Source organism: Balaenoptera physalus (assembly GCF_965194825.1).
Source record: "Balaenoptera physalus genome assembly, chromosome: 21".
NCBI lineage: Eukaryota > Metazoa > Chordata > Mammalia > Artiodactyla > Balaenopteridae > Balaenoptera > Balaenoptera physalus.
The window spans coordinates 7698759-7721452 of record NC_138902.1 but is presented as its reverse complement, the minus strand read 5'-3'; the positions used below and the strand labels follow the sequence as shown (position 1 = coordinate 7721452).

Genomic DNA, 22694 nt, shown 5'->3' with positions numbered 1-22694 from the left:
TAACAAATAACTTTTCACTTTTAAAGAGCTCATCACACCTACATTTAAAATGTTCAATTCCTTTTTCTGTAAATGTTGAGTGACTGGTCTCCAAGTGATACTACAACTTAATTGGCATCATAATACTCTTTCCTTTAATTAATAAACTTTATTTTTTAGAGCGATTTTAGGTCCATAGCAAACTTGAGCAGAAATTATAGAGAGTTCCTATAAACACCACATCCACACACACTCAACCTCCTCCACTATCTACATCTTGAACTAGAGTGGATGTGCGTTACAACCAATGAACCTATGTAGACACATCATTATCACCCAAGGTCCATAATTTACATTAGGGTTTACTCTTGGTGCTGTACATCGTATGGATCTTGATAAATGTAAATGACATGCATCCACCATTGTAGTAACATACAGAATAGTCTCTCTGTCCTAAAAATCCTCTGTGCTCTGCTAATTCATTCCTCTGCTCCCCTTCACTCCTGGCAACCAGTGATCTTTTTACTGTCTCCATAGTTTTGCCTTTTCCAGAATGTCATATAGTTGGAATCATACAGTTTGTAGACTTTTCAGATTGGCTTCTTTCACTTAGTAATATGCATTTAAGTTTCCTGCATGTCTTTTCAGGACTTGACAGCTCATTTCTTTTTAGCCCTGAATAATATTCCATTGTCTGGGTGTACCACAGTTTGTTTATCCAGTCCCCTACTGAAGGACATCTTGCTTGCTTCCAAGTTTTGGCACTTATGAATAAAGCTGCTATAAACATCCATGTGAAGGTTTTCATGTGGACATAAGTTTTCAATCCATTAGGATAAATACCAAGGGGTGCCACTGTTGGATTATGTGGTAAGAGTATGTTTAGTTTTATAAGAAACTGCCAAACTGTCCTCCAAAGTGGCTGTACCATGTTGCATTTCCACCAGCAGTGAACGGGAGTTCCTGTTGCTCAACGTCTTTGCCAGCATTTGGTGTCTTTTGGATTTTGGCCATTATAACAGGTTTATAGTGGTAACTCACTGTTGTTTTAGTTTGTAATTCCCTAATAACATATGATGTTGAACATCTTTTTATGTGCTTACTTGCCATCTGTATATCTTCTTTAGTGGAGGTGTCTGTTCAGGTCTTTTGCCCATTTTTAAATCGGGTTGTTTGTTTTCTTATTGTTGAGTGTTAAGAGTTCTTTGTATATTTTGGAGAACAGTCCTTTATCAGATGTGTCATTTGTATATATTTTCTTTTAGTTTGTGGCTTGTCTTATTCTCTTAACAGTGTCTTTCACAGAGCAGAAGTTTTTAACTTTAATGAAGTCCAGCTTATCGATTACTTCTTTCATAAATCATGTCTTTGGTGTTGTCTCTAAAAAGTCATCAGCATACCCAAGGTCATTGGGTTTTCTCCTATGGTATGTCTACAAGTTTTACAGTTTTGTATGATACATTTAGGACTATGCTCCATTATGAGTTAATTTTTGTGAAGGGTGTGAGGTCTGTATCTAGATTTTTTTTTTTTTTTTGCATGTGGGTGTCCATTTGTTCCAGCACCATTTGTTGAAGAGACTATATTTGCTTCATTGTAATGCCTTGCTTCTTCACCAGACCAGTTGACCATATTTATGTGAGTCTGCTTCTGGGCTGCTGTTCTATGCTATTGATTTATTTGCTTATTCTTTCACCAATAATCACACTGTCTTGAATACTGAAGCTTTATAGTAAAACTTAAAATAATGTAACGTCAGTCTGACTTTCTTGTTCTTCTTCGATATTGAGTTGGCTCTTCTGGGACTTTTGTCTCTCTATATAAACTTTAGAATCAGTTTGTCAATATCCACAAAATAACTTGCTGGAACTTTGATTAGGGTTGCACTGAATCTGTAGATCAAATTGGGAAGATATCTTGACAACAATGAGTTTTCCTATCCATGAACACAGAATATCTCTCTGTTTTTTTCTAGTTCATTTTTGATATCTTTCATCAGAGTTTTGTAGTTTTCCTCAAATAGATCTTGAATATATTTTGTTAGATTTATACCTAAAATTTTATTTTTGGGGTGCTAATGTAAATGGTAATGTGCTTTAATTTCAAATTCCACTTGTTCGTTGTTGGTATGTAGGAAAGCACTTGGCTTTTGTACAGTTACCCTGTATCCTGCAACCTTACTATAATCACTTATTAGTTCCAGGAGTTTTTTGTTGATTCTTTCACATTGTTTATGTAGACGATCATGTCATCTGTGAACAAAGACACTTTAATTTCTTCCTTCTCAATCTGCATACCTTTTATTTTCCATTTCTTGTCTTATTGCTTAGCTAGGATTTCCAGTATGATGTTTAAAAAGCAGTGATAAGAGGCAATGTCTTTGCCTTATTCCTGATCTTAGTGGGAAAGCTTTGAGTTTCTCACCATCAAGTATGATGTTAGCTGTAGGTTCTTTGTAGATATTTTTTCCTCAAGCCAAGGCAGTTCCCCTCTATTCCTAGTTTACTGAGAGTTTTTTTTTTTTTTATCATGAATGGGAATGGATTTTGTTAAATGCTTTTTGCATTTATTGATATGATCTTGTGATTTTTCTTTTTTAGCCATGTGATGGTTTTGGTATTAGGGTAATTCTGGCTTCATAGAATACATTAGGAAATATTTCCTCTGCTTCTGTCCTCTGAAAGAGATTGTAAGCAATTAGTATAATTTATTCCTTAAATGTGTGGTAGAATTCACCAGTGAACCCATCTGGACCTGGTGCTTTCTGTTTTGGAAGATCATTAATTATTGATTTGATTTCCTTAATAGACATAGGCCTATCAGGTGGCCTATTTCTTCTGCGTGAGTTTTGGCAGATTGTGTCTTTCAAGGAATTGGTCCATTTCATCTAGATTATCAAATTTGTAGGCACAGAGTTATTCATCATATTCCTTTATTATTCTTTTTAATGTCCATGAAATCTTTAGTAATGTCTCCTCTTTTCTTTCACTTATTAATAATTTTGTGTCCTCACTTTTTTTCTTAGTTAGCCTGGCAAGAAGTTTATCCACTTTATTGATCTTTCCAAAGAACCAGCTTTAGGTTTTATTGATTTTCTCTCTTGATTTCCTGTTTTGAATTTCATTAATTTCTGTTCTAATTTTTATTATTTCTTTTCTTCTGTTTACCTTGGATTTAATTTGCTCTTCTTTTTCTAGTTTCCTAAAAGAGAAGCTTAAATGACTGGTTTTAGAAATCTCTTCTTTTCTAATATATGTGTTCAATGCTATAATGTTCCCTTTAAGCACTGCTTTCACGGTATATTAAAATTTTAATGTTTTATTTTTTATTTAGTTCAAAATTTAAAATTTTCTCTTGAGATTCCTTCTTTGACCCGTGTGTTGTTTAATCTCCAAGAGTTTGGGGATTTTTTCATGTATCTTCCTGCTACTGATTTCTAGCTTAATTCCACTGTGGTCTGAGAGTACACATTGTATGATTTCTGTTCTTTTCAATTTGTTAAGGTGTGTTTTATGGCCCAGAATGTGGTTTATCTTGCTGAATGTTTCATGTGAACTTGAGAAAAATGTGTAACTTGCTGTTGTTGGGTGAAGCAGTCTATGGATGTCAGTTATATCCAGTTGATTGATGGTGCTGAGTTCAACTGTATCCTTAGTGATTTTCTCCCAGCTGGAGTCCATTTCTGACAAAGGAGTGTTATATTATGCATATAAGCATACATAACTGAATACATTTTGGTAGTTATTTTGAACAAACTGTCATCTGTTAGATCAATTAAGAAAAGTAAAGTTTTAATTGTGCTTTCACTTATTCCTTCTCCAATGCTCTTCTTTATCTAGATCTGAGTTTTTGATCTATACCAATTTCCTTCTACATTAAGAACTTCTTTTAACATTTCTTGCAAGGCAGGTCTACTGGAAACAAATTTCCCCAATTTTTATCTGAGAAAGTCTTTATTTCTCTCTTACTTTCGAAGGATAATTTTACAGGGTACAGTATTCTTGGTTGGTGGGTTTTCTTTTCTCTCAACACTTTAATATTTTACTCCACTCTCTTCTTGTTTGCATGGTTCCTGAGGTGAAGCCAGATGTAATTCTTATTTTTGTTCCTCTATAGGTAAGCTTTTTTATCTTCTACCTTCTTTCAAGATTTTTTCTTTATCTTTGGTTTTCTGCAGTTTGAATATGATATGCCTATGTGTAGTTTTGGGGGCATTTATTCCGCTTGGTGTTCTCTGAGCTTCCTGGTTTGTGTTTTGGTGTCTGACGTTAATTTGAAGTAATTCTCAGTCATTATTACTTCAAATATTGGTTCTGTTCCTTTCTCTCTTTCTTCTCCTTCTGGCTTTCCCACGATACATACATATGTTATGCCTTTTGTAGTTGTCTCACAGTTCTTGGATATTCTGTATTTTTCAGTCTTTTTTCTCTTTGTTGTTCATTTTTGGAAGTTTCTATTGTAATATCCTCAAGTGTAGAGATTCTTTCCTAGCCATGGCTAGTCTACTAAAGAGCCTATCAATGGCATCCTGCATGTCTATTACAGCGGTTTTGATCCTGGGCTTTTTTTTTTTTTTTTTAGAATTTTCATCTCTCTTTTTACATTATCCACCATGTCTTGCATGTTGTCTGCTTTTTCCATTAAAGTGCCTAGCATTTTAATCACAGTTTAAAAAAATTCTTGGTAATTCCAACATTCCTCCCATATCTGACTCTGGTTCTGGTCCCTTCAAACTGTTTTTTTTGCCTTTTAGTACACATTGTAATTTTTTGTTGAAAGGTGGACACGATGTACTGAATAAAAGGTACCGCGGTAAACAGGGCTTTAGTAAAGGAACGGTAAGTGTGGCGGCGGGGTAGCATTCTATAGCCCTATGATTAGGTCTCAGTCTTTTGAGCCTCTGTGAACAACCCTGGTGCTTCTCAGTTCCTCTCCTTGTCTTTGGTGGGAGAGGATGGGTAGAGGGGGCTGGACTTGGAAGTTTTTCTTCCCCATGTGGAAAGCAAGAGGGGGCTGCAGTTGGGTATTTCCCTTCCCCACGGTCAGCTAGGCTCTGATAAAGCCCTAGTAGGTCAGGCTCTGGATAAATAGTTTCTCCCAAGGGAAGACCATGTTAAGAAGAACAGAATTCTCTGGGTTTGTCAAAATGGTTACTTTTGGGCTTCCCTGGTGGCGCAGTGGTTGAGAATCTGCCTGCCAATGCAGGGGACACGGGTTCGAGCCCTGGTCTGGGAAGATCCCACATGCCACGGAGCAACTGGGCCCATGAGCCACAATTACTGAGGCTGCGCGTCTGGAGCCTGTGCTCCGCAACAAGAGAGGCCACGATGGTGAGAGGCCCGCGCACCGCGATGAAGAGTGGTCTCCACTTGCCGCAACTAGAGAAAGCCCTCGCACAGAAACGAAGACTCAACACAGTCATAAATAAATAAATAATAAATAAAAGAACGTGAATTTCTTTAAAAAAAAAAAAAAAAAAAAGGTTACTTTTCCCTTCCCCCTGGTGGAAGCACAAGGGAATTTTTTCTGATATTCCCTGTGAGCTCCTAGAGGTAAAACTCACAAAATTGTGGGGACCCCCTATGACTGGATCCTCCTGCAGTTTTTAACTCTCAGACTGTCCCCTCTGAGTCTCCAGCAATTCATCAATTACAGTTCAGTTTTCCCTACCTGGGCACTGGTTCCCACGGAGTTTTCTGCCAGGGGGTTTCAGATCTGGTAAATCGTGATTCTCTCCATTTACCTATTTGTCTCTTTAAATTTCTGGACAGCTGTTTGCCCTGTGACTTCACTGCTCTGACGACAGATCTAAGAAGAGTTGCTGATTTTTCAGTTTGTTCAGCTTTGTTCTTGTTGTTAGGATGGCGTGATCACTTCTAAGATCCTGCTGGACCGGAAACCAGAAGTCACTCACCGTAATACTTTCAGAAATAATAATGAATTGTTAACATGTATACAACCAAGGAAAAGGTAATATTCACCATATTTTTATTTCTTATTCACAATTTCACCCTTTTTCTTTGAAAGTTCCTGCCTTCTGAGCCAGAGAAATGACTATATGCAGATCGTGAAGCTGTGGGCTGAGAAAGTAACCATTCACCTTTAAAAATAAGAAAGATATATTATAAATACATTTTCTTTTATTTTAGAATAAAATTTTATTAAATTTCAAAATAGTTTTACAAAATGTTTAAAATTTTAGAAAAGTTTTTAATATTTAAAAATATGATTGCAATAGAGCCAATATTTTACAGTAACTATAAATGGAGTCTAACTTTTAAAAGTTATGCATCACTACATTGTTCACCTGTAACTTTTGTAATATTGTACATTAATTATACTTAGATATTTAAAAATTTCAAAAAAAAATGACTGCAAATCAAGACAACAAAATGTGCTTACTTAGTTTCCACATAGGCTGGAGACAAACTTCAGGATTTCAAATAACAAGTGTTTTGACAATAATGAGATTAAAGACATTATAGCAAGTATAACTGAAGTAGTAAGAGCTCAGCAAAAGTACTGAGAACAAACTTAGTTAATGTCTGAAAATGCACATATTTATATCCTAAGTATACTTTCTTGGAAAATTCTGGAAAACGTTCCTGAGCAAATGAGAGCAAAAGGCAAATAATGTTGTAATATTATTATAAGAATAGTTTCAACCTTGAAAACTTCCTGAAAGGGTCTTGCAATCTCACAGGGGTCCCCAGACCACATTCTGAGAACTGCTGGATTAGCACAAAGGTCTGGAGATGGACAAACAGGGTCAAACACAGCTCCTGGCCTGAATATCAGTGAAGGTGGGATGTCTTGACCAGGTGTTTTCACTCTGGTGCTTATGGTGGAAACAGTGACTATTGTAGGTGCTCCTCTGAAGTGTTGAGACATTTTAAGTTCAAGGAGAAAAGACAGTGTAAGTTGGAAGAGACGGCACCCACTCTGGCATCCAAAGTCTGCAATTTTAATTCATCACTTTTCAACTACCTTGGCCTTCTTCATCTATAAAATGAAAGCTTTAGACAAGATGCCTGATCTCAAAACTCCCTTGCTGTTCTAACCATTTCTAATGAATTAATATGCTGAAAGCATAGTGATTTTTATACTCCCAGCACTGCAGAGTTGTATCAGTTCACAAGAGGGCATGAGAATATGGCCTTAGCAATTTCTACAGACATACAGTCATCCACACCAGTGGGGTCCTCGGAACAGATAACAGCGCTGCTGGCATGCTTCCTGAGTGCTTGGCCTGGAGACTTGATGAGATCAATCTCCAGTTTTACCAAAAATATCTCCACTATCTGGTTTGAAGAAAAAAAGCATAAACAAAAACCTTGACATTTCAATTGTCCCACAAAAAGATAAAATAGCTAGAAATAAACTTACCAATAAATGTGCAGTTTCTACAAAGAAAATTTTTAAATTTACTTTTGGACACAAACGAAAAGCTGACCAAGTGAAAAGTGTACTGTTCTTAGCTGGGAAGACTCAATATCATACAGATATCAAGTCTCTATAAATTTAACATAATTCCAATAAAATTTTTAAATGAATTTTTAAATTCAAGAAGTTGAGTCTAAACCTTGTATAAAAGATAGAGAAAAACAAATACCATTATGATTTCACCTATATGTGGCATCTAAAAAGCAAAACAAATGAACAAACAGAAGCAGAGTAATAGATACAGAGAGCGAACAGGTGGTTGCCAGAGGGGAAGGGGGAGGAAAGAAATCGATGAGGGTTCAAACTTCAGTTACAAAGTAAAGGAGTGAAGGGTATGAAGTGTACAGTGTGGGGAATATAGCCAACAACTATGTGATATCTTTGTGTGGTTACAGATGGTAACTAGACTTACAGTGATCATTTGAAATGTATAGAAATATTGAATCACTATGTTGTACAACAGGAACTAACATAGTGTCATAGGTCAATTACACATCAAAACAAACAGACTCAGAGAAAAAGAGATCAGATTTCTGGCTACTAGTTGGGGGAGGGGAAATTGGATGAAGGCAGTCGAAAGTACAGACTTCCAGTTATAAGATAAATAAGTACTAGGGGTGTAATGAAACACATGATAAATTTAATTAGCACTGCTGTATGTTATATATGAAAGTCATTAGGAAAGTAAATCCTAAGAGTTCTCATCACAAGGAAAAAATTTTTTTCTTTTTCTTTTATTTTGTATCTATATGAGATGATAGATGTTCACTAAACTTACTGTGGTCATCATTGCATGATGTATATGAGTCGAATCATTATGCTGTACATAAATATACAGCTGCATGTCAATTACATCCCAATAAAACGGGAAGGAAAAAACAAGATTTGCCACTAACATTTTGAAAAACAAGTAATTAAGGGGGATTGGACCAATTAGATATTTTTTTAATGTTGTAAATTTCAATAAATAAATTGTTATGCACAAATCAGTAGAAAGGATGAGAAAGTTTAGAAACAGACCCAAATACATATAGGAATGTATAGTATAATATAATATGTATAATATGGTGAAGATGGCATTAAAATCAATGGGGAAAATACAGAGTATTCAATAAATGGCCTTGGAACTACTGGGTAAACAAATGGACAAATTCCAAAGGGGCTACATATTTAAATACAGAAAAGCAAGCTGTAAAAGCAGATGGGAAAACATGACAGAATTTTTTCTAAGCTGAGAGTGGCTACAGCCCACCTCTTCACTCCAAGGAGGTCAGCCCACAGATGAGCCACAAGTCTTGTGAGCTACAAAAGCACACGGTGGTCCTGCCCTCACCTTCCAAGGTCAAAACAAGCATTTGCATCTTTACATCTGTCCTCCAATCTCATGTGACCAAAATGTCTTGTGATCCACCCTGCAGGAAACATACATGACAGGGAATTGTGAAGCCCACGGTTCAGCCTAATCAAGGTGACACATTTCAAAACCACCACCGTCGGATGACACGCAATCAAAATTCTCTATTCCGGCATTGTTAGTGAAAGCAAAATATTGTAAATAACATTTATAGCTATCACAAAGGGTCTGGTTAAACAAATTATGGTAATCTAGAGATGGAAATACTGTACAGTCATAAAAAGAATGAAAAAACTCTTGATTTACTGACATGACACAATCTCTGAAATATTGTGTCAATTGAAAAAAGGAGTTGAAACCAGAGAATTTATATACATATGTGTGTGTGTGCATATATATATATATATATATATATATATATATATATATATATTTTTTGCTCACATACGCATAAACTATCTCTGACATGATATGCAAGAAAGTGTTGATTTTCATTGATTCCAGGGAGGAAAAATAGTGGCTGAGGGACAGGGATACCAAGAAGATATCCTTTCACACTCATTGAATTTTGAATCATATGAATTGACCTATTTTTAAATGAATTAAATTTAAGAAACTAACGGAAACAATCAAAAGGGTGTGTATAAAAGTGAGAGAGTGGCATGGACATATATACACTACGAAATGTAAAATAGATAGCTAGTGGGAAGTAGCCGCATAGCACAGGGAGATCAGCTCAGTGCTTTGTGACCACCTAGAGGGGTGGGATAGGGAGGATGGGAGGGAGACGCAAGTGGGAGGAGATATATATGGGGATACATGTATATGTATAGCTGATTCACTTTGTTATAAAACAGAAACTAACACACAATTGTAAAGCAATTGTACTCCAATAAAGATGTTTAAAAAAAAGAAAAAAACGGGTGTGTATAGAATATCCAGTACGTATCTGGCACTGTGCTAGGGAATATCCAGGCCACAAGGATATAACTCAGACCTGGAGCACCTCCTGCCCTGAAGGACCTAAGAATCCTCCTGGGTTTTAAATGTCAGTGTCCTGCCAAGTTCTGGGGACCACTTCTTTTCTCACTCTGGGGTAATCCCAGCCACTCTAGTAGATTTAACTATCATCTGTATGCTGAATTGTCCCAAACACATGTCTCTAACCTTGGGGTCACCCTCAGTTTTAGATGCGTGTGTCTATTTCTAGTTCATTTTGACAGAGCTGTTCCCACAAATACCAACACTCCCCAAATCAAATCAATCATCTTCCCCTCCCCCAAATACAGCCCCTGGAAGCCCTAACCCTGATCCTCCTCCCAAATTCCCTATCTTAATTGATTTTTCATTCTATCCTTTATTGTTATTAAAACAGAAGAGTTAATTTTTACAAGTTTGTCTTTTTCGTCTTCTGCTTTGGTTTGAATGGTTAAGAAAGGCTTTTCCTATTCCCAAATCAGATAAAAATGTATCCATATTTTCTTCTATTTCTTTTATGGGTTAATTACATCTTTTTTTCTTTATGAAATGTATTTTGGTGTGAAGCAGGGATCTAACATCCCAACACCACTTATTGAATTAAAAAATTCATCCTTACTCTTATTTGCTTGAATAAGTTTTCAGCTGATTATCTGGGGTTTTCCAGGTAGTTAATGTAATGAGTGAATATTTTTCTCTCCTTTCTTACGTTTACACCACCTGTATTAGTCAGAATGTTTTGGTGACCCACAAGAGAAATCCTCCTGAAACTTTCTTAAGCAAGAAATGAAAGTACCAGAATGGACAGAAGTTGCTTCCGTCATGGTTGAATTTGGGGATACGTATGATGTCTTAATTTGTCTCTCTGGCCCTCCGCTCTTCTTCTTTCTGTGTGGTTCTCATCTTCAGATGGGTGCACTAGAGCAGAGGCAGGGTGCTGAGTCACCCATGGGCCCTCACTTAACACACTTTTCTTGGCCTGGTGACATAACTACACGGAGCCTTAGTAGGCTGCCTGACAAGTTTTTTTTTTAACATCTTTATTGGAGTATAATTGATTTACAATGGTGTGTTAGTTTCTGCTTTATAACAAAGTGAAACAGTTATACATATACATATGTTCCCATATCTCTTCCCTCTTGCATATCCCTCCCTCCCACCCCTCTAGGTGGTCACAAAGCACCGAGCTGATCTCCCTGTGCTATGCGGCTGCTTCCCACTAGCTATCTATTTTATTTGGTAGTGTATATATGTCCGTGCCACTCTCTCACTTTGTCACATCTTACCCTTCCCCCGCCCCATATCCTCAAGTCCATTCTCTAGTAGGTCTGTGTTTTTATTCCCGTCTTGCCACTAGGTTCTTCATGACCTTTTTTTTTTTTTTAATGTTATTTTTAATTGCTTGACTTGCCAAAACCCAATACAGAGGTTAGCATCTTGTCGTGCTGGGCCAGGCAGTTCTATGAATAACTACCAGTTAGCTAAACAGCTGGAGCTGGACCACACCTTCTTGTCTCATTGTAAACGTCTTAGTCTCGGCTTATGGAGAGGAAAAATGGACTGGGGAGGTTTCCATGGCATCAGCATCCACTGATGCTGCATTTCAAGCCTGTCATCCAGAATGGCTGCGAAGGGAGACCTGTCCGCCCTGGCGCAGCAGCGGTGCCTGGAGGGAAGCGCCCAGCGCAGCCCAGGAGTTTGGGTTGCCTCCCAGTTCAGGATCCTCCCACACACCCCACTGCAATCACCAGACTCCAACTCAACGGGCTTAACCCTCAGCACTAGAGGTGAGAGCAAAGTACAGAACTCAGTTGTTGCAATTCGGCGTGATTACTAGACTGGATTTCAGTATTTTCAAATGTTTGGCTTTCTTTGTTTTGTTTCCAGCCAAGCCACGTTGGTCTGGAATTTGTCACTTTTCTGGTACATTTTATGCAAGACTTTGAGTCTGATTTAAGCCTTAACTTCAGGGAGCCTGAGACCCAAGGGCATCCTTCCCTGACTACGTAGATGACCAGCTTCCCTGCCTGGGATGGGGTAACACTCAGGAGCCCCAACTTCACATTTTCCCTGAGGGTCTTTTACTTACAGACCAACTCTCCAAACCAATTTCTACCCTGATAAAGCCTTTTTGTATTTGAAAACCTACTGTTCCAGGACTTCCCTGGTGGTCCACTTGTTAAGATTTGGAACTTACACTGCAGGGGGCACAGGTTCGATCCCTGGTCGGGGGAACTAAGATCCTGCATGCCGTGCGGCCAAAAAATAAATATAAATATAAATATAAATGTAAATAAATTTTAAAAGCACTTAAAAAAAGAAAACCTACTGTTCCTCCCCAAAATTCCCCTTGGGCTTAGCCCTCTGCCCCTTCCCCATCCCACTCCCCCGCTCTCCTTGGGAGGGGTCCCCACCCTCACTGCCTCACAGGGTGCCCAAGTCACCTTTGGTTTTACGGTTGCTGGGAGGCGGGTGAGGGAATATTCCAGAAGCTGTCACAGTGGAGCCAGGGGACAGCAGAGCACACCTGTGGCAGGGGCCGGGCCCCTCTACCCCTGTGGTCGCAGGTGAGGGCGTCTGTGGCAGAGGCAGGTTTCCACTGGTGTGAACTGGTATGAAGTGGTGTGGATGCTCAGCACTTCACTGGCACTGGCTCGGGTGTAGGCGGCTTGAATTTTCTAACCACAAGGAAAATGAGAGACCATGGGGAAAAAAAGTAACAGCAGGATCAGACTGGGAGAAGATATTTGCAGAATATAAACCAAACATGGTCTCTTATCTAGAGGATACAGGGAAAGAAAAAAAAAAAGGAAGTCCAATTGGGAAAAAAGAGAGAAGCAAATCCAAACAACACTAACAACAAAAAACAGGCAATTCAAGAAGAACCCAGAAGGCTAATCAGCATATGAAGATACATACAATGTTAGTGGTATTGAGAAGTGAGACAAAACAAGAATATATCCCTTTATACTGGCTAGAAGGGCAGAAAGCAGAAAGCTGACGATGCTGGGAGCCTGTGGGGTTATGGGAACAGCAATGGAAGTGTGGATTGCTGCAGTGATTCTAGAGAACCATGCGGTGGTACTTGGTGGAATCAGGTGGTCGCTCAGCCTGTACCCAGTCCCCTCCAGAAGAGCAATTCTCACGCCCGCCCACAAGGGGGCAGGTACGAGGATGTTCACTGAAGCATTGGTTGGAGGGGGATTTGGAGTTAATCTAGGTGTCCATAGCAGAGGGAGTGGATAAGAAAAATGTGGTAGATTACACTAGGGACTTCTCTGCAGCAGTGAGAAGCAATGAACCAGATGTGCATGCAGCAGCGTGGATGCCTTACAAAAATAGTAAGAAACAGAATGACAATACAGAATACCCTTATGTAAATTAATTATACATGCACAGTAGTGGTAACGCTTACACAACACAGTGACTATGCTAAAAACCACTGAACTGTACATGCTAAAATGGTGAATTATATGACATGTGAATTATATCTCAAAATACACATGCACATAAACAACAGTAAATGTTTTCATACGAGCAAATAAAAAAAATACTTAGCATTTCAAACACATTAGGATGCTTGCCTATGCTGGTTAGGAAAGAGGGAGTAAAAACAGGGGCAAAAGTGAATAAAAGAGTAAAGCTTGCGGCTTCCCTGGTGGTCCAGTGGTAAAGAATCTGCCTGCCAATGCAGGGGACCCGGGTTCCAGCCCCGGTTGGGGAATTGAGACCCCACATGCCACAGGGCAACTAAGCCTGCGCGCCACAACTATTGAGCTCACGCGCCTCAATGAGAGAGCCCGTACGCCACAACTAGAGAGAGAAAACCTAAAGGCTGAAACTAGAGAGAAGCCCAAGCACCGCAACAGAGACCGTGCGTTATAAAAAGATGCCGCGCGCCTCCATGAAGATCCCGCGTGCCGCAACTAAGACCCGACGCAGCCAAAGGAATAAGGAAAATTTAAAAATAAAATGAATATTTTAAAAAAAATTTTTAAAAAAGAACAAAGCTTTGTGCAGTCAATGGTTAAAAAGCCAGGTGGTGGGTCAGTGAGGACTCTGGCCCAGCACAGCTGGGGGACCCCAAGGCCAGCCTCCACAGAGGGCCTCCTCTTGCTCACTCACCCGGCACCTCCTGGAAAACAGCTCATCTTCAGAATGCACATCCATTTCTTTCCCAGCCTCCTCCAGTGTTGAGGCCAAGCTCCTTTCCACACCAAAAAAGCCTGGTCTCTCCTTTTCTTTCATAAGAGCTCTTGATTCTAGATTAGGAAAAGCCCTGATTGTCAAGAAACATTGAGCAGTTTTCCTTCCTTGTGGACAAAGAGGAGTGACTCAGCATTGAGATATCATAATTCTCTGGTCTCCCTTGCCTGGAAGGGAAGCGAATGTTTACTTATTCGTGGGACAAACCGTTTCCAAGGGTACAGAGACACTGAGTTCAGTTCTCCATCCAAACATCCTTCATACCTGCTTACGCAGGGAACAGAGATCCACTCAAACTGCCCTATAGACCAAGAAAAGGAGTTTACTCTAGTGTACAGGAGCATCTCTTGGAACTCAGAGGTTGAAATGTAGTCACACTTCAAGAAGAAAATAAAACAGGAAGCTGGAGAGTTGCCAGGAGCCAAGGATTCAGTCTTCTGCCCTTCCCCCATACCTCTCCCTCCCCCCTCCTTCCCTCTCTTTCTCCCCACTTTTTCATGCACAAGGTAGGATATAGGTTTCCCCACAGTTGGAACAACCAGAGGAGAGCAGAGCTCCATATGTCACTGAGCCTCAATACCGAGTTCCTGGGAGAAAAAACTTGTTTGGCCCAACTTGGATGTGTTCATTTAGCTCTTGGGGAGGTGGGAGCAGGTGTGGCATGGGAGTGGAAAGCAAAGTCACATACTACGAAAACCCACCCTGGGGGGGAGATGACAATTCTCAAAGAAGGGGTTCAAGTTGGCCAGACAGCTCCAGAAGGAGTCTACTGAAATGTTTACAAAAATCTATCATGTATTAATCAGAAATAAAAACTCCATTTAATTTAAAAAAAATTTTATTGGAGCCTAGTTGATTTTCAATATTGTGTTAGTTTCAGGTGTACAGAAAAGTGATTCAGTTATGCATATACATATATTCAGTCCTTTTCAGATTATCTTCCCATATAGGTTGTTACAGAATATGGAGTAGGGTTCCCTGTGCTATACAGTAAGTCCTTGTCAGTTATCTATTTTACATATAGTAGTTTGTATATGTCAATCCCAAACTCCTAATTTATCCCTCCCCCTCACATTTTCCCTTTGGTAACCATAAGTTTGTTTCCGAAATCTGTGAGTCTGTTTCTGTTTTGTAAATAAGTTCATTTATATATGTTTTTAATATAAATTTATTTATTTATTTTTGGCTGTGTTGGGTCTTCATTGCTGCACGGGGGCTTTCTGTAGTTGGGGCGAGCAGGGGCTACTCTTCGTTGCGGTGCGCAGGCTTCTCATCACCACAGCTTCTTTTGCTGTGGAGCATGGGCTCTAGGGGCGCGGGCTTCAGTAGTTGTAGCACGCGGGGTCAGTAGTTGTGGCTCGTGGGCTCTAGGGTGCAGGCTCAGTAGCTGCAGTGCATGGGCGTAGTTGCTTAGATCCAACATGCGGGATCTTTCCGGACCAGGGCTCGAACCTGTGGCCCCTCCATTGGCACCAGATTCTTAACCACTGCGCCACCAGGGAAGCCCTTATTTATATTATTTTTTAAAAAATTAGATTCCACATATGAAAACTCCATTAATTTTCAAAGGCCAGAATCATATCGGCCACTTTCTGTTGTCACAATACAATCATTTTAAAAATTAAAATAGAAGATTCAATGAAAAACAGTCAAAAATCATTTAAAACACTCCAATTATGGAATCAGGCCAAAACGGTATTTAAGAAAATTCATTACTTGCAATGGCTTCGTTATTAATTAGGAAAAAGTTAAAATAAATACATCAAGAATTCTCAAGAAATTAGTAAAGAAATTGCAAAAAAATATGTATTTTTTAAATCTGAGGAAAGCAGAAGGAAAAAATTGAGAAAGATAAGAGCTAAAATAATGAATTTTAAAATGCAAAAATGATAGAATTAAATTCAAGAGCCATTTCTCTGAAAACAACAAACAACAATAAAATAGACATACCTCTAGCAAGTACAGTTCTGAAAAATAAACATATAACATTAAATATTAAAAAGGAGACATGTAGAAGATATTTGATAAGTATAAGAGAAGGCCTTCTACAAACTAACATTAATATATTTGAAAAGTTGAAGAAAATAAATGATTTTTACATAAATGACCAAAATTAATGCAAAAAGGAGTAGCAGAACTGAACAGAGCAGTAACTTTGAAAGAGATGAAATTGTCATTTAAAAAAACTGCCAGGGATTAAGAATCTGCCTGCCAATGCAGGGGACATGGGTTCGAGCCCTGGTCCGGGAAGATCCCACATGCCGCAGAGCAACAGAGCCCATGCACCACAACTACTGAGCCTGTGCTCTACAGCCCGCGAGCCACAACTACTGAGCCCGTGTGCCACAACTACTGAAGCCTGTGCTCCGCAGCAAGAGAAGCCACCACTATGAGAAGCTCGCGCACCACAAGGAAGAGTAACCCCCGCTCACTGCAACTAGAGAAAGCCCGCGCGTAGCAACGAAGACCCAACACAGTCAAAAGTAAAATAAATAAATTTATTTAAAAAACTGACAGGGACTTCCCTGGGGGTGCAGTGGATAAGACTCCATGCTCCCAACGCAGGGGGCCCAGGTTCGACCTCTGGTCAGGGAACTAGATCCCACATGCACGCCGCAACTAAGACCCAGTGCAACCAAATAAATAAAAAAACAAGTAAAAATTTAAAAACTGTCAGTGAAACAGGTACATATTCCAGCCAGCCCAACAGCTGAGTCTCTTCAAACTTTCTAGGAGTAGATAGCATAAATATTACTTACAATCATGGAGAACACAGAAAAAGATTAATGATCTCCCATTCACTGGGACCATGTTCAACTTCATACAGTTAGACAATGAAGCCCAGGGTGAGTGTTACACACTTTGAGACAGCCCCCTTTTTTGGCATGTGTGCTGGGAGGTGGGTGAATTGAGAATTTAGTCCACGTGGGGTTGGTTCCCTCCTTCAGGACAGGGGCTGACTACAGTTGTGGTTGTACCAAGAATTTAGTGTTTTGTAAACTTCTTAGACAAATATATATTTTTATATAAAACAGAAGCTGAAAATCTCAAAACAACACCTAACCTTACAGGTAAAGATATGCTGATATTTTCTGTTATTCTATTTCATTTTTTCAAGAGCCAAACAACACACTAAATTAATCTTCTACCATTAATAGGTGACAACCCACAATTTGAAAAACACCTGAGAAACTGGGATCCCCTTAGGAAGTGCCATGCTTGGAGGAATGAGCATTTGTGTACGTGCGTGCCTGTGTTCATGTGTGTGTGACACACACTTGTTCTCCGAAGGCTGTCGTGTCACAGATATGTTTTGAGTATCTGCTCAACTCGCAATCCCCTCTCGGATAATGCCTTTTTCCATCATGGGGGTGAGACCTGTTCCCTTGGTCATGGCCACTCAGACTAGGGCTGGAGCCTGCAGCCAGCTGGATTATGGCTCCTTAGATGCTCATCATGGCTCCTTCACCACGTTAAGCTAATTCGAGAGAGTTTCTAAACTTGCAACCAAAGCAGCTCTCATTGTACAAGCATAGAAAACATCTCTAAGGTACAAAGTTTGATGCATACTTTAAAAATTCATTATAAATTGCCTTATTAAATATATTAGTTGAATTTTCCATTTCAGGGGTTGGCCCACTATGGTCTACAAGTTAAATCCAGCCTGTGGCTTGTTTTTGAATAGCCTACAAACTAAGAAGGATTTTTACATTTTTAAAGGGTTGTTAAAAAAAAAAAAAAAAGAGTAGAATCTGTGACAGAGACAGCATGTGGCCCACAATACCTAAAATATTTATTATGTGGCCCTTTACAGAAAAAGTTTGCCACCCCTGCTCCCTACCCTTCGTATTTCTCATCTATTTGGTCTGTCAAATATTCAGAGGTTTATGAAACAGTCACACTTCTATTAAGCTTTTGTCAGTTTACACATTGTGCTGCTCTACTAGTCAACACGTAAAAGTTTATGATGAGCACATTTTCTCAGTCCCATTAAATGCTTGGATTCTATTTTGTAAAATAACTTATTGTAATCCTTGCTATATATATATATATTTTAAACATCTTTATTGGAGTATAATTGCTTTACAATGGTGTGTTAGTTTCTGCTTTATAACAAAGTGAATCAGTTATACATATACATATGTTCCCATATCTCTTCCCTCTTGCATCTCCCTCCCTCCCGCCCTCCCTATCCCACCCCTCTAGGTGGTCACAAAGCACCAAGCTGATCTCCCTGTGCTATACGGCTGCTTCCCACTAGCTTTCTATTTTACATTTGGTAGTGTATATATGTCCATGACACTCTCTCACCCTGTCACATCTCACCCCTCCCCCTCCCCCTCCCCATATCCTCAAGTCCATTCTCTAGTAGGTCTGTGTCTTTATTCCCGTCTTGCCACTAGGTTCTTCATGACCTTTTTTTTTCCCCTTAGATTCCATATATATGTGTTAGCATACTGTATTTGTTTTTCTCTTTCTGACTTACTTCACTCTGTATGACAGACTCTAACTCCATCCACCTCACTACAAATACCGCCATTTCATTTCTTTTTATGTTTTTTTTTTGTTAAAGATCTTTATTGGAGTATAATTGCTTTACAATGGTGTGTTAGTTTCCGCTTTATAACAAAGTGAATCAGTTATACATATACATATGTTCCCATATCTCTTCCCTCTTGCATCTCCCTCCCTCCCACCCTCCCTATCCCACCCCTCTAGGTGGTCACAAAGCACCCAGCTGATCTCCCTGTGCTATGCGGCTGCTTCCCACTAGCTATCTATTTTACATTTGGTAGTGTATATATGTCCATGACACTCTCTCACCCTGTCACATCTCAACCCTCCCCCTCCCCATATCCTCAAGTCCATTCTCTAGTAGGTCTGTGTCTTTATTCCCATCTTGCCACTAGGTTCTTCATGACCTTTTTTTTTTTTCCCCTTAGATTCCATATATATGTGTTAGCATACTGTATTTATTTTTCTCTTTCTGACTTACTTCACTCTGTATGACAGACTCTAACTCCATCCACCTCATTACAAATACCTCCATTTCGTTTCTTTTTATGGCTGAGTAATATTCCATTGTATATATGTGCCACATCTTCTTTATCCATTCATCCGATGATGGACACTTAGGTTGCTTCCATGTCCTGGCTATTGTAAATAGAGCTGCAATGAACATTTTGGTACATGACTCTTTTTGAATTTTGGTTTTCTCAGGGTATATGCCCAGTAGTGGGATTGCTGGGTCATATGGTAGTTCTATTTTTAGTTTTTTAAGGAACCTCCATACTGTTCTCCATAGTGGCTGTATCAATTTACATTCCCACCAACACTGCAAGCGTGTTCCCTTTTCTCCACACCCTCTCTAGCATTTATTGTTTCTAGATTTTTTGATGATGGCCATTCTGACCGGTGTGAGATGATATCTCATTGTAGTTTTGATTTGCATTTCTCTAATGATTAATGATGTTGAGCTTTCTTTCATGTGTCTGTTGGCAATCTGTATATCTTCTTTGGAGAAATGTCTATTTAGGTCTTCTGCCCATTTTTAGATTGGGTTGTTTGTTTTTTTGTTATTGAGCTGCATGAGCTGCTTGTAAATCTTGGAGATTAATCCTTTGTCAGTTGCTTCATTTGCAAATATTTTCTCCCATTCTGAGGGTTGTCTTTTGGTCTTGTTTATGGTTTCCTTTACTGTGCAAAAGCTTTTAAGTTTCATTAGGTCCCATTTCTTTATCTGTTTTTATTTCCATTTCTCTAGAAGCTGGGTCAAAAATGATCTTGCTGTGATTTATGTCATAGAGTGTTCTGCTTATGTTTTCCTCTAAGAGTTTGATAGTGTCTGGCCTTACACTTAGGTCTTTAATCCATTTTGAGTTTATTTTTGTGTATGGTGTCAGGGAGTGTTCTAATTTCATACTTTTACATGTACCTGTCCAATTTTCCCAGCACCACTTATTGAAGAGGCTGTCTTTCCTCCACTGTATATGCTTGCCTCCTTTATCAAGGAGAAGGTGACCATATGTGCTTGGGTTTATCTCTGGGCTTTCTATCCTGTTCCATTGATCTATATTTCTGTTTTTGTGCCAGTACCATACTGTCTTGATTACTGTAGCTTTGTAGTATAGTCTGAAGTCAGGGAGCCTGATTCCTCCAGCTCCATTTTTCATTCTCAAGATTGCTTTGGCTATTCGGGGTCTTTTGTGTTTCCATACAAATTGGGAAATTTTTTGTTCTAGTTCAGTGAAAAATGCCAGTGGTAGTTTGATAGGGATTGCATTGAATCTGTAGATTGCTTTGGGTAGTAGAGTCATTTTCACAATGTTGATTCTTCCAATCCAAGAACCTGGTATATCTCTCCATCTATTTGTATCATCTTTAATTTCTTTCATCAGTGTCCTATAATTTTCTGCATACAGGTCTTTGGTCTCCTTAGGTAGCTTTATTCCTAGATATTTTATTCTTTTTGTAGCAATGGTAAACGGGAATGTTTTCTCAATTTCACTTTCAGATTTTTCATCATTAGTATATAGGAATGCAAGAGATTTCTAAATTTTGGGTCCTAGAAGAAGAAGAGAAAAAGAAAGGGACTGAGAAAATATTTGAAGAGATTATAGTTGAAAACTTCCCTAATATGGGAAAGGAAATAGTTAATCAAGTCCTGGAAGCACAGAGAGTCCCATACAGGATAAATCCAAGGAGAAACACGCCAAGACACATATTAATCAAACTATCAAAAATTAAATATAAAGAAAACATACTAAAAGAAGCAAGGGAAAAACAACAAATAACACACAAGGGAATCCCCATAAGGTTAACAGCTGATCTTTCAGCAGAAACTCTGCAAGCCAGAAGGGAGTGGCAGGATATACTTAAAGTGATGAAGGAGAAAAACCTACAACCAAGGTTACTCTACCCAGCAAGGATCTCATTCAGATTTGATGGAGAATTTAAAACCTTTACAGAAAAGCAAAAGCTGAGAGAGTTCACCACCACCAAACCAGCTTTACAACAAATGCTAAAGGAACTTCTCTAGGCAAGAAACACAAGAGAAGGAAAACACCTACAATAACAAACCCAAAACATTTAAGAAAATGGGAATAGGAACATACATATCGATAATTACCTTAAATATAAATGGATTAAATGCTCCCACCAAAAGACACAGACTGGCTGAATGGATACAAAAACAAGACCCATATATATGCTGTCTACAAGAGACCCACTTGAGACCTAGAGACACATACAGACTGAAAGTGAGGGGATGGAAAAAGATATTCCATGTAAATGGAAATCAAAAGAAAGCTGGAGTAGCAATTCTCATATCAGACAAAATAGACTTTAAAATAAACACTATTACAAGAGACAAAGAAGGACACTATATAATCATCAAGGGATCGATCCAAGAGGAAGGTATAAAAATTGTAAATATTTATGCACCCAACATAGGAGCACCTCAATACATAAGGCAAATACTAACAGCCATAAAAGGGGAAATTGACAGTAACACAATCATAGTAGGGGACTTTAATACCCCACTTTCACTAATGGACAGATCATCCAAAATGAAAATAAATAAGGAAACACAAGCTTTAAATGATACATTAAACAAGATGGACTTAATGGATATTTATAGGACATTCCACCCAAAAACAACAGAATACACATTTTTCTCAAGTGCTCATGGAACATTCTCCAGGATAGATCATATCTTGGGTCACAAATCAAGCCTTGGTAAATTTAAGAAAACTGAAATCGTATCAAGTTTCTTTTCCAACCACAACGCTATGAGACTAGATATCAATTACAGGAAAAGATCTGTAAGAAATACACATGGAGGCTACACAATACACTACTTAATAACGAAGTGATCACTGAAGAAATCAAAGGGGAAATCAAAACATACCTAGAAACAAATGACAATGGAGACACGACAACCCAAATCCTATGGGATGCAGCAAAAGCAGTTCTAAGAGGGAAGTTTATAGCAATACAAGCCTACATCAAAAAACAGGAAACATCTCGAATAAACAACCTAACCTTGCACCTGAAGCAATTAGAGAAAGAAGAACAAAAAACCCCCAAAGCTAGCAGAAGGAAAGAAATCATAAAGATCAGATCAGAAATAAATGAAAAAGAAATGAAGGAAACAATAGCAAAGATCAGTAAAACTAAAAGCTGGTTCTTTGAGAAAATAAACAAAATTGATAAACCATTAACCAGACTCATCAAGAGAAAAGGGGAGAGGACTCAAATCAATAGAATTAGAAACGAAAAAGGAGAAGTAACCACTGACACTGCAGAAATACAAACGATCATGAGAGATTACTACAAGCAACTCTATGCCAATAAAATGGACAACCTGGAAGAAATGGACAGATTCTTAGAAATGCACAACCTGCCGAGACTGAACCAGGAAGAAATAGAAAATATGAACAGACCAATCACAAGCACTGAAATTGAAACTGTGATTAAAAACCTTCCAACAAACAAAAGCCCAGGACCAGATGGCTTCACAGGTGAATTCTATCAAACATTTAGAGAAGAGCTAACACCTATCCTTCTCAAACTCTTCCAAAATATTGCAGAGGGAGGAACACTCCCAAACTCATTCTATGAGGCCACCATCACCCTGATACCAAAACCAGACAAAGATGTCACAAAGAAAGTAAACTACAGGCCAATATCACTGATGAACATAGATGCAAAAATCCTCAACAAAATACTAGCA

General features: G+C 38.7%; 1 long non-coding RNA gene across 9 annotated transcripts in view; it reads right to left on the bottom strand.

The window, feature by feature from the left end:
- The window catches only part of LOC309651483, a 56718-nt gene that overhangs the window by 2518 nt on the left and 31506 nt on the right, over nucleotides 1–22694 (bottom strand). For 3 of the 9 annotated variants that reach the window (XR_014258166.1, XR_014258169.1, XR_014258173.1), the window contains exons 2-6: nucleotides 13880–14016; nucleotides 12199–12432; nucleotides 8756–8834; nucleotides 5961–6079; nucleotides 5650–5863 (exon numbers count right to left, since the gene is read on the bottom strand). This is a non-coding gene — a long non-coding RNA (uncharacterized lncRNA). Of the gene's footprint in view, nucleotides 1–5649; nucleotides 5867–5960; nucleotides 6080–8674; nucleotides 8835–12198; nucleotides 12433–13879; nucleotides 14017–22694 lie in introns of those variants that run through there. The other 6 variants (XR_014258167.1, XR_014258168.1, XR_014258170.1 and 3 more) reach the window with 6 other exon arrangements.